The following is a 12,494-nucleotide window of genomic DNA, read 5'->3' on the forward strand; positions in this document are numbered from 1 at the left end:
GAATCTGACATTGAAGAAATATGGGCCCATTTCAAGAGAGCTAACTTAAGAATAATTGGAATAGAGGAGGGAAAAGAAGGTGAAACCAAAGGGATCAACAATCTCTTCAAGGAAGTAATAGCAGAAAATTTTCCAAACATAGAGCAAGAGGTCGATACACAGGTCCAGGAAACTTATAGAACTCCCTTTAGACAGGATCAGAGAAGAGGATCCCCATGCCACATAATTGTCAGAATGACTAATGTGGAAGCCAAGGAGAGAATCTTAAAGGCAACAAAAACAAAAGGCCACGTGACATACAGAGGCAAACCAATTAGAATCACTCCAGACTTCCCAAACCAAGTTATGAAAGCCAGAAGGGCTTGGAGTAACATATTCCAAACTCTGAAAGAAAACAACTTCCAGCCAAAAATTTCCTACCCAGCAAAACTATCCATCAAATTAGATGGGGAAATAAGAAGCTTCCATGACAAACAGGAACTGAAGGAATTTATGTCTTCAAAACCAGCGCTAGAGAAAATACTCAAGGAAATGAACTGCAAAGAGGAAATGGGTAATACACGCCAGAACCAAAGAAACAAGAATTCCCATCCAGCAGACAACTAAGCAAAGAATAAACAGTATCTTAAACAGAAATAAGATCTTAACATGTTGGGAATTAAAAATTATCTCTCTATAATCACACTGAATGTAAACGGCCTCAACTCCCCAATAAAAAGACATAAAGTGGCAAAATGGATTAAAAGCCAGAATCCATCCATCTGCTGCTTACAAGAAACACACCTTACAAGTAAAGATAGGAACAAACTCAAGGTAAAGGGCTGGAGCAAGGTAATCCATGCTAATGGTACTCGAAGACAAGCAGGAGTAGCAACTAAGATATCAGACAAGTTAGACTTCAAACACAAACTTATTAGAAGAGACAAAGAAGGTCACATTTTCCTGGTAAAAGGAATAGTCCAGCAAGAGGAAATAACAATAATCAACATCTATGCCCCAAACATAGGGGCAACTACTTTCATAAATCAAACTCTTTGTGACATGAAGTCACACATAAATCCCAACACAATAATACTGGGAGACTTCAACACACCTCGCACAATACTAGACTGATCTTCCAGACAAAGGGTCAGTAAAGATGTCTCAGAACTAAAGAACACCATTAACCAAATGGACCTGTTGGACACATATAGAATATTTCACCCAACTACAGCAGAGTTTACATTTTTCTCAGCTGCTCATGGAACCTTCTCCAAAATAGATCATATCCTGGGACACAAAATGAGCACTAGCAAATTTAAAAAATGTTACATACTTCCCTGTGTCATTTCAGAACATAATGGAATGAAACTAGAAATCAACTATAAGAAGACCCAGAGAAACAACATAAACATGTGGAGACTGAACACCACACTTCTGAATGAAGAATGGATCATAGAAGATGTAAGAGGTGAAATCAAGAAATTTCTAGAAACAAATGAAAATAAAGAAACAACATATCAAAACCTCTGGGACACTTTGAAGGCAGTATTAAGAGGAAAATTTATAGCACTGAGTGCTCACATAAGAAAAACAGAAAATCTTCAAATAAATAGCCTTATGACACACCTCAAAGCCCTTGAAAAGCAGGAACAATTGAACCCCAAAGCCAGTAGAAGACGGGAAATTATTAAAATTAGAGCAGAAATTAATGAAATAGAGAATAAAAAAACAATACAGAAAATCAACAAAACCAGAAGCTGGTTTCTTGAAAAAATTAACAAGATTGATAAACCACTAACCAACCTAACTAAAAAAAAGAGAGAATCAACCCAAATTATGAAGATAAGGGATGAAAAAGGAGACATTACTACTGACAGTGTAGAAATCCAGAGGATTATCAGAAACTACTTTGAAAAACTATACTCCAACAAAATGGAAAATCTGGAGGAAATCGACAACTTCCTAGATAAATACAACCTTCCTAAACTGAGTCAAGAAGATATAGAACACTTAAATCAACCAATAACAATCAAAGAGATTGAAATAGCAATAAAGACCTTACCATCAAAGAAAAGCCCAGGACCAGATGGTTTCCCAAGTGAATTTTATAAAACCTTTATAGGAGAACTAATCCCAATACTACTCAAACTATTTCGGGAAATAGAAAAAACCGGGACTCTCCCAAATACATTCTATGAAGCCAACATCACACTAATACCCAAACCGAATAAAGACAGTTCAAGGAAGGAAAACTACAGGCCTATATCTCTGATGAACTTGGATGCAAAACTATTAAACAAAATACAAGCAACACGCATTCAAAGCCACATCAAGAAAATCATTCACCATGACCAGGTAGGGTTCATCCCAGGGATGCAAGGCTGGTTCAATATACGAAAATCAATCCATGTAATTCATCATATAAACAGAATCAAAGACAAAAACCACATGATCATCTCAATAGATGCTGAAAAAGCATTTGATAAAATTCAACATCCATTTATGATAAAAACACTGCAGAGAATTGGAATAGAAGGAACATATCTCAACATTATTAAGGCAATCTACAATAAGCCCACTGCCAACATCATATTAAATGGGGAAAAACTTCAAGAGTTCCCCCTAAAAACTGGAACGAGACAAGGATGTCCACTATCACCACTTCTCTTCAATATAGTACTAGAGACTCTAGCCAGAGCAATAAGGCAAGAAAAGGAAATCAAAGGAGTACAAATAGGAAAAGAAGAACTTAAGCTTTCACTATTTGCAGATGACATGATACTATATTTAGAAAACCCAACAAACTCAACCAAAAGGCTTATAGAACTGATCAACAAATTCAGCAAGGTATCTGGATACAAAATCAATCTTAAAAAATCAGAAGCTTTCCTGTACACCAACCATAAATCCACTGAAAAAGAAATTCAGAAAACACTTCCACTCAGGATCTCCCACAAAAAAATAAAATACCTAGGAATAAACTTGACCAAGGAGGTAAAAGATCTCTACAAAGAAAATTATAAAACACTGAAAAAAGAAATCGAAGAAGATATTAGAAGATGGAAAGACCTTCCATGTTCATGGATTGGCAGAATAAATATCATTAAAATGGTCATCCTCCCAAAAGTGATCTACAGATTTAATGCAATGCCCATTAAACTACCAAGATCATTCCTCACAGACATAGAAAGATCAGTCCTTAAATTTATCTGGAATAACAAAAAGCCCAGAATAGCCGAGGTAGTTCTCAGCAACAAAAACCATGCAGGAGGAATCACAATACCTGACTTTAAACTATACTACAAAGCCAATGTAATAAAAACAGCATGGTACTGGCAAAAGAACAGATATATAGACCAATGGAGCAGAATAGAAGACCCAGAAACAAGTCCACACACTTTCAGCCAATTGATTTTTGACAAAGAGGCCAAAAACATACACTGGAAAAAAGATAGCCTCTTCAACAAATGGTGTTGGCAAAACTGGTTAACCATATGCAGAAAATTGGATGTTAATCCCACTTTTTCACCCTGTACAAAAGTCAACTCACGATGGATCAAAGACTTGAAAATTAAACCAGAGACTTTGAAGCTCCTTGAAGAGGGCATAGGTCCAACACTACAACACATAGGCACAGACAAACATTTCCTCAACAAGACCCCAAAGGCACAACAAATTAAAAGGAGAATCAATACATGGGATTGCATGAAACTGAAGAGCTTCTGTTCAGCAAAGGAAACTATCAAGAACCTCAATCGAGAGCCAACAGAATGGGTGAAGATTTTTGCCACCTACACCAATGATAGAGGACTAATATCTAGAATATACAGAGAACTCAAGAAACTCAACACTAAGAAAACAAAGCATCCAATAACAAAATGGGCAAATGAACTAAATAGACACTTCACAAAAGAAGAAATTCAAATGGCCAGTAAATGCATGAAAAAATGCTCAACATCACTGGCAATCAGAGAGATGCAAATCAAAACTACCCTGAGATTTCACCTAACTCCAACTAGAATGGCCATCATTCAAAACACAAACAACAACAGATGCTGGCGAGGATGTGGAGAAGTGGGAACTCTAAGACATTGTTGGTGGGATTGCAAATTAGTGCAACCACTTTGGAAAACAGTATGGAGAATCCTCAGAAGAATGGGAACAAATCTACCATTTGATCCAGCAATACCACTGTTGGGTATCTACCCAAAAGAAAAGAAACCAAACTACCAAACTAATGCATGTGTATCTATGTTCATAGCTGCACAATTCACCATAGCCAAACTATGGAACCAGCCAAGATGTCCATCAACAGATGAATGGATTACAAAACTGTGGGATATGTACACAATGAAATTTTACTCAGCCATCAAAAAAAAAAAAAAACCTCAATTACATCGTTTTCAGGGAACTGGATGGAACTGGAGGACATTATGCTAAGTGAGATTAGTCAGTCACAAAAAATAAGAAATCAGATGCTTTCCCTAATATGTGAGAGTTAGGGAGAAAAGAGGAGCAAACAAGACAACCTAAAGGAGGAGAAATGAGGGGGGAAGAGGAAAATCTCTAAAGCTCACAATGTACTTAAACATATCGAAGTCAATCACTAAGCCAAGCAAGGGAGGGAGGGATGGGGAGGGAATGGGGTGGGATTTGGGTAGGGGTTAAATCAGCGATGAGTACATGTTTGTACACACAAGTTTTTTACCCCAATAAGTTGTATGAATATAATGCACCAATAAAAAAAATTAAAAAAAAATAAAAACCTCTATTAAAAAAAAATTAAAATGGGAAAAATTAAGAACCTCTGTCCAGCAAGGAGCCTGGGGTATCATCGACCGGATGCCATTAGAAAATCCTCGTTAGATCTTCTAATTTACACAGAAAGAAACCAAACTAAATAAGAGAAGAAAAACACATAGAATTCATAAGTCAGGAAGGGCTTCAGAGGAATAATAGTAGATCTGGACTTTTTTTTTCAGATGGTAGGAAACTTTTAAAAATCCCAAACTGCGCCGGGCGTGGTGGCGCACGCTTGTAATCCCCGCGCTTGGGAGGCGGAGACAGGAGGATCGCGCTGGTTCAGAGCCAGGCGCGCTGGCTTAAGAGACCCTGTTTCCAAAAATTAAAAAAAAAAATAGGTCTGGGAGTTTAGCCCGGAGGTAGAAGGGCTTCCAGGAACCCCAGTACCACCAAAAAAAAAAAAAAAAAAAAAAAAAAAAAAAAAAAATCCCAAACTTCTAAGGTTCCATATGTAGAAGCTCAGTCTCAGCGAGTGTTTGAGATAATTAGCTCAGACTGGTGAAGCTTAATGCTAGGAGGATTTGAAAAGTATGAAATGGTAGTTTAATTACAGCTAATGATGTTATAATTGCCCATCCATGCCCATAAAAAAGAAATACGTAAGAACATTGGTAGACAGACTTCTCCAATTCCAATGTGATTCTGAACTGTACCTCTTGATTCCTTTGTTCTTTTCTCTGCCGGCCCTACCGTCCAGGCTGTAGGCATTCCATTAGTATTCACCAAATGAACACCATGTGGTCAGTAAAGACCGCTTTGTGGACATGAACACCGAGTCCCTCCTGGCTCCATGGCGGGCTTCTACCTGTCTACCGGTGCACCCAGCTCCCACTGTCTCCTAGGGAGAATTGCCAACTCACTGAACCCTGTCTACACTGGGTGAAGCTGTATGTCCGGGGGATCTTTCTGATCTTCAGTGCTGCTGATGGGTCCCATGGGATATGACTGGACATTGATAGGAGAGGGACTACAAAAGGATCTTACAGACAAGAAAAGACAAGTTCACAAGTAAAAAAGGAAGGAACGCCAACCAAAGCAACTGGGCACACCATTGTTTACCTATTGGGCTGGCAAAAATGTTGATAGTGAGGTGATCGGCCTGGGTGGGGCTGCAAGGGAGAGGAGCCAGTAGATCTTACAACCACCAGGAGGGCAGTTTTTCAATTGTCTATCAAAATTACAAATATAGCTGGGCAGGGTGGCACCAGCTTGTAATCCCATTCCGGAGGCTGAGACGGGAGGATCACGGTTCGCAGCCAGCCTCAGCTACCTAGTGAGGCCCTTTGCAACTCAGTTAGACCCTGTTTCAAAATAAAGTATAAAAAATAGGGCTGGGGGTATAGCTTGGAGGTAGAATGCACCTGGGTTCAATCCCTAGCACTACCAAAAAAAATTACAAATCCACAACTTTTGGACCCTGCAATTCTGCTTCTACAAGTATAGACAAGCATGTGCAAAATGATAATGATGGGACTATTTGTGGAAGTATTGGGTATAATACCAGATAGGATACTTACATGCCCATCAATAATAATCTTTTTTTTTTTTTTTTTTGGTGGTAGTACTGGAGATGAAACCCAGGGGCTTTCTACTTCTAGGCTACACTCCCAGACCATATATATATATATACAGACCATATATATATATATATACAGACCATATATATATATATATATATATATATATATATATATATATGTACTGGGAGTGGAACCCAGGGTATTTTTACCTCTGGGGTACACTCCCAGACCTATTTTATATTCAATTTGGAAACAGTCTCACTAAGTTGCTGAGAGCCTCACTAAGTAGCTGAGGCTGGCTTTGAACCTGTGCGATCCTCCTGCCTCAGCCTCCCAAACGCTGGGATTATAAGAGTACGCCACCACGCCTGGCTCCTATTTTATATGTTATGGAAACAAGGTCTTGCTAAGCTGCTGAGAGCCTAAGTAGCTGAGGCTGGCTTCGAATCTGAGCGATCCTCCTGTTTCAGCCTCCCAACCACATCCAGCTAATAATAATGCTTAAAGGATGGTGTATAGATATGATGCAATTCTATGTGGATGCATGCATGGTTTGGATTAAAAATGCTCCCCAAAGAGCTAGGAGTGATTGTACACACCTGTAATCCCAGTACTCGGGACGCTGAGACAGGAGGGTCGCAGGTATGAGGACAGCCTCAGCAAATAGTGAGACTTTCTTCAACCTAGCAAGACCCTGTTTCAAAATAAAAATAAAATAGGGCTGGGGGTGTAGCTCAGAGGTAAAATGCCCCTGGGTTCCATCTCCACTACCGCAGAAACTGCACCCAAAGCTCATGTGTTAAGCTAGGTAGCATGTTGGGAGGTAAGGTTTGGCTGCCAGGCAAAGGTCCCTGGGGCTTGGCTAGGGACAGGCCAGGTCACTCTAGCTGCCTGCTCTCTCTCCCCCTCAGCCATGAGCTGAGACCAGCGCTCACTCTCCCTCTGTACTCTACACCACGATCCCTGAGGACCCGCAGCCCCGGCTCCTGCTTGGAAGGCGGCCTAACATGGACTTACTCTCCCAAAATGAGTAATCGAAAGCCTTCATCTCTAAGCTGTGTATGTCAGGCATTTGGTGACAGCAGTGAGAATGCTGTGTGTGTGTGTGTGTGTGTGTGTGTGTGTGTGTGTGTGTGTGTGTAGAGAGAGAGAGAGAGCGCGAGCTCTTTTAGTGGCAACATAACATTACTTCAAAGATTTTCCCCCAAAAAAGTTCAACATTCTACCTTTTCGGTGTGTGTGTGTGTGTGTGTGTGTGTGTGTGTGTGTGTGTGTGTATGAGAGAGAGAGAGAGAGAGAGAGAGAGAGAGAGAGAGAGAGAGAGAGAGAGAGAATTCACTGGGATTGGCTTAACTTCTCTAGAAAGACAAGGAAGCTGCAGTGATGTGTCTGGGCGCAGAGGAGGGAGGTGAGCGGCGAGAGGCAGCCCCAGGAGCAACAGAGAGCGGAGTAGGAGGAACGCTTTCCATGCACTCCCTTTAATAGACTTTGGCTGGCAATCATGCAACATATCTTTTTTTTTTCTTTACTTAAGATCAGAGCCAAGTGTGGTGGTGTATACCTGTACTTTCGGCTACTCAGGAGGCTGAAGCAGGAGGGTCGCAAGCTCAAGTCCAGCCAGGGCAAGTGAGTGAGACCCTGTTTCAAAGTAAATAATTAAAAGGGCTGGGGATGTAGCTCAGTGGTGGAATGCCCCTGGGTACAATCCCCGGTACTGAAAAAAGTGGACGACAGAAAGACAGAAGAAGGAAGGAAGGAAGGAAGGAGGAAAGGGAAGAGAAAGGAAAAGAAAGAAAAGAAAATCCCAAAGACGACAATGAGCCAAGCGTGGTGGCACACACTTGTAATCCCAGTCCTTGGGAGGCTGAGTCAGGAGGATCACAGGTTCTTGTCCAGCCTCCGCTACTTAATGAGGCCTTGTTTAAAAAATAAAACTGGGGGTGTAGCTCAGATTGAACTCCTCTGGGTTCAATCCCCAGTGACACACATGCACACACACACACACACACACACACACGCTGATGCTGTCAGGCCTTGCCGTGTTCCGCCTCTCTACCTGCTCCGTCATGCTTGCCTGGCTCTATCCTGCCACTTGGTCACCATTTGGACTTAGGTTTTGAGCTAAGACTCTGCTCCAGCCCAGCCAGCCTCGCAGACCTAGGGGATGGTCCTAGGTCAGTGGTTCTCAACCTGGACGGGTAGTAGGCTCTCCCGGGGAGCTTTACAAGATCCTAGAGTTCGGGTGGCACCGCAGACCTCTGGTATCCATCTCTCTAGAGGGGAGGAGAAGCGGGGTCAGCTCTGCAGGGGATTCCAACAGGCATCCAAGTAGGAACTGTGGCCTCTTTGGCACGCTCTCCCTCCCCACCCTTCCCACACTAGGGACTCACAGAGACCAGAGTGATCTGCAAGGCAGTGTTCCTTCCCTTCTAGGACCGAGGCTGGGCGTGATGACACCCGTCTGTGATCCCAGTACTTGGGAGGCAGAGACAGGAGGATCTAAGCTTTGAGGACAGCTCTGAAACTTACCGAGACCTTCAGCAACTTAGTGAGACCCCCGGTTTCAAAATAGGGGTTGGGGTGCGACTCAGAGGTAGAATGCCTCTGAGGTCAATTCTCAAGCTCATAAAAAATTTTAAAAAGACTGAATAACAGCCCATGTATTTACATATCACCGTTTGTTTATCCATTCATATGTTGATGGACATTTGGGCTATTTCTATCTATTGGCTGTTGTAAATGACATTTCTACAAGTATGGGCTAGAAATACACCTGCAAGACCCTGCTTTTCAACCTTGGGGGTATATAGCTATAAGTGGAGTGCTAGATCACAAGGAAGTTCTATTTACTTATTTTGTGGTACTGGGAATTGAACTCAGTACTCCCAGTTCTATTTTATTGCCATGCCCCAGCTCTATTTTATTATTTATTTATTTATTTATTTATTTAGTGGTGCTGGGGAATGAATCCAGGGGCATTCTGCCTCTGAGCTATATCCTCAGCCCCTATTTTTAATTCTTTATTTGGAAACAGGGTCTCACTAAGTCGCAGAGGGCCTCACTAAGTAGCTGAGGCTGGCTGTGAACCTGAGAATCCTCCAGTCTCAGCCTCCCAAGTACTGGGATTATACACGTATGCCACCATGCCTGGCTCCCTATTTTATTTTTAATTTTGAAACAGGGTGTCACTAAATTGCAGAGGACTTCACTAAGTAGCTGAGGCTGGCTGCGAACCTGTGATCTTCCTATTTCAGCCTCCCAGGTACTGGGATTACAGGCTTGTGCCACCACACCTGATTTTATATTTAAATTTTTGAGGAATTATTTTATAAGGCTACACAAAGTTTCTAATTTTTTCACATCTTTACCAGTGCTTGTTTATTTTTTAATCTTAACCATGTTAATGGGTGTGAGGTGCTGAGTATATTTAAAATTTGACAATAAATGTTAATTGACACATAAAAACCATACATGTTTATAGGGCACCATGTGGTATTGTGTGTAAACATGTACAGACACACCGCAGAATGTTAAAATCTGGATAAACTTATATTTATGTCTCCTTATACTTTTATCATTTCTTTCAGGTGCAAACATTGAAAACCTTTCTTCTAGCTTTAAAAAAGAAACCAAGTACATTATTATTATCTATAATCACCCTACTGTTGTAAGCACAGCAGAACTTCTGTCTCCTCTCTGACTGTAGCTTAGTTCCCATCGACCAACGTTTCCCCAGCCCCTCCCCAGACTGGTTACCAGGGCTCCCTGCTCTCAGCTCTGAGATCAACTCTAAAAGCCTGCAGCTAACCCAGGCATGGTGGCGCACGCTTGTAATCCCAGCATTCGGGAGGCTGAGACAGGAGGATCACAATTCACGGACAGCCTCAGCTACTTAGTGAGGCCCTCTGCAACTCAGTGAGACCCTGTTTGAAAATAAAGAATAAAAAATAGGGCTGGGGGTGTGGCTCAGAGGTAGAATGCTTCTGGGTTCCATCCCCAGTACCGAAAACAAAACAAAACAACCCTTGCAGCCATGTGAGATGACAGTGGTAGGTGTCAGGAGGACTGAAGGGCAGTAAGTATTTGGGTGGGGGACTGGGGATTGAATCCAAGGGTATCCTACTTTCCAACTACACTCCCAGCCCTACCTATTTTACTTTGTTTTTTTATTTTGAAACACGACCTTGCTAGGTCAATGAGTCTCACTACTTGCTGAGGCTGTCCCCAAACCTCTGGTCCTCCTGTCTCGGCCTCCCAAGTACTGGGATTACAGGTGTGCACCGCCACACTCGGCTGGCGGTGTGTATGTAAACAATGAAAATACTTCAGGTAATCACAGACAGTGAGATGCTTTCCCCTTATATATTATTTTATATTTTGAGAATCAAAAGGCAAGGTGACAGGCCAGATTCAAAACAATTGTAGCCTATGATTTTCTGGTTTCCTCCAGAAGTTTCTTCTTTTTAAAGTGGAGGGAAAATGACCTGAAATTCCTACTTCTTATCCTATTCTATTTCCTATCCTAAAAGAAGATTTTTTTAAAAAGTTTCTCTAGCTGCCCTAAATTGATTGATTGATTGATTTTTGTGGTGTCAGGAATTGAACCCAGGGATGTCTACTGCTGAGCTACACCCCCAGCCCTGTTTTATGTTTTATTTTGGGACAGGGTCTCACCAAATTACTGCTCACTGGCCTTGAACCTGTGATCCTCCTTTCTCAGCCTGCTGGGATTACAGGCATGCCTTACCCCACCTGGCTGCCCTGGGTTTTCGAATACTAGTTACAATTGAATAGCTAAGAGAGTGGTCTCGAACGCAAGTGAGTCTGAACCTACTTCTTTGTCAGTTACCAGCTGTGTGACCTTAGATAAATTACTTAGCCTCACTCTGTCTTGCGTTCCCCGTTATTAAGATGGGGATAATAATAATATTACAACATCATAGGGTGGTGAGAAAGGAGCCCATATTCAGAAGGCAATGGGAGTTCAACACATTTTAACCATCATTATCACAAACAGAAAAAGAAACTCTAGAAGGAGTTGAGGTTAAAGGATAACATTCAAATCAAAATTATAATAGGATTATTTTTAAAATGTAACAAAATGATACTAAAATTTGTTTAGAAAAGCCAACAGATGAGTCAAGAGAACTCTTTTTTTGCAGTATTGGGGATGGAGCCCAGGGTATTCTACCTCTGAGCTAAACTGCCAACCCTTTTTTTTTTTTTTTTTTTGGTGGTACTGGGGGTGGAACGCAGAGGCTTTCTACCCCGGGCTATACTCCCAGACCCATTTTATATTTTATTTGGAAAAAGGGTCTCACTAAGTTGCTGAGAGCCTCACTAAGTAGCTGAGGCTGACTTCAAACCTGCGCGATCCTCCTGTCTCAGCCTCCCAAGTGCGGGGATTACAAGCGTGTGCCACCGCACCTGGCTCCCGCCAACCCTATTTTTATTCTTTTTTTTTTTTTTAAACAGGGTCTCACTGAGTTGCAAAGGGCCTCACTAAGTAGCTGAGGCTGTCTGCGAACCACCATCCTCCGGTCTCAGCCTCCTGAATGCTGGGATTACAAGCGTGCGCCACCACGCCCGGCTTGAGTCAAGACAACTCTTGAGTAACAATACGTGGCATAGCTCTATCAGTAAGATATATTACAAAGTTATAAACTCAAACACTTCTGTACTGAGACAGGAACAGGCAGGTGGATAGAAAAGAACACTGACTGAGGCACGAGGAAGCTGTGTGCCAAAGAGGCGGGGACGAGCTGGTGACATCCACGTGGCCATTTGGGGAAAAAAGTTGGATCCATATTTTATTTTTTATGCCCCAAACTACCACATTGATAAAGGATAAAATATAAAAATAAAACTGCTAAAGTGTGAAAACATCTTATTTTTAAAAAAAAATAAAGGGGACTCTGGGCCCCAGGCAGAACTGCGAGTAGCACGCCAGATCCCTGGAGAAACCAGGCCCAGTAAGACGCTGGGTTCTGGGCAGGGGTCGCGCGCGGCGCACAAAAGCCGGGGCCTGGGTCGCAGGACCCTGGGCCCCGGGCCGAACTGCGCGTAGCACGCCAGACCCCTGGAGAAACCAGGCCCAGTAAGACGCTGGGTTCTGGGCTGGGGTCGCGGGTGGGGCACGCCTAATGGGGCCCGGGTCGCGGGACTCTGGGCCCCTGCCGAACTGCGCGT

Source organism: Muscardinus avellanarius (genome assembly GCF_963383645.1).
Source record: "Muscardinus avellanarius genome assembly, chromosome: 2".
NCBI classification, from domain to species: domain Eukaryota; kingdom Metazoa; phylum Chordata; class Mammalia; order Rodentia; family Gliridae; genus Muscardinus; species Muscardinus avellanarius.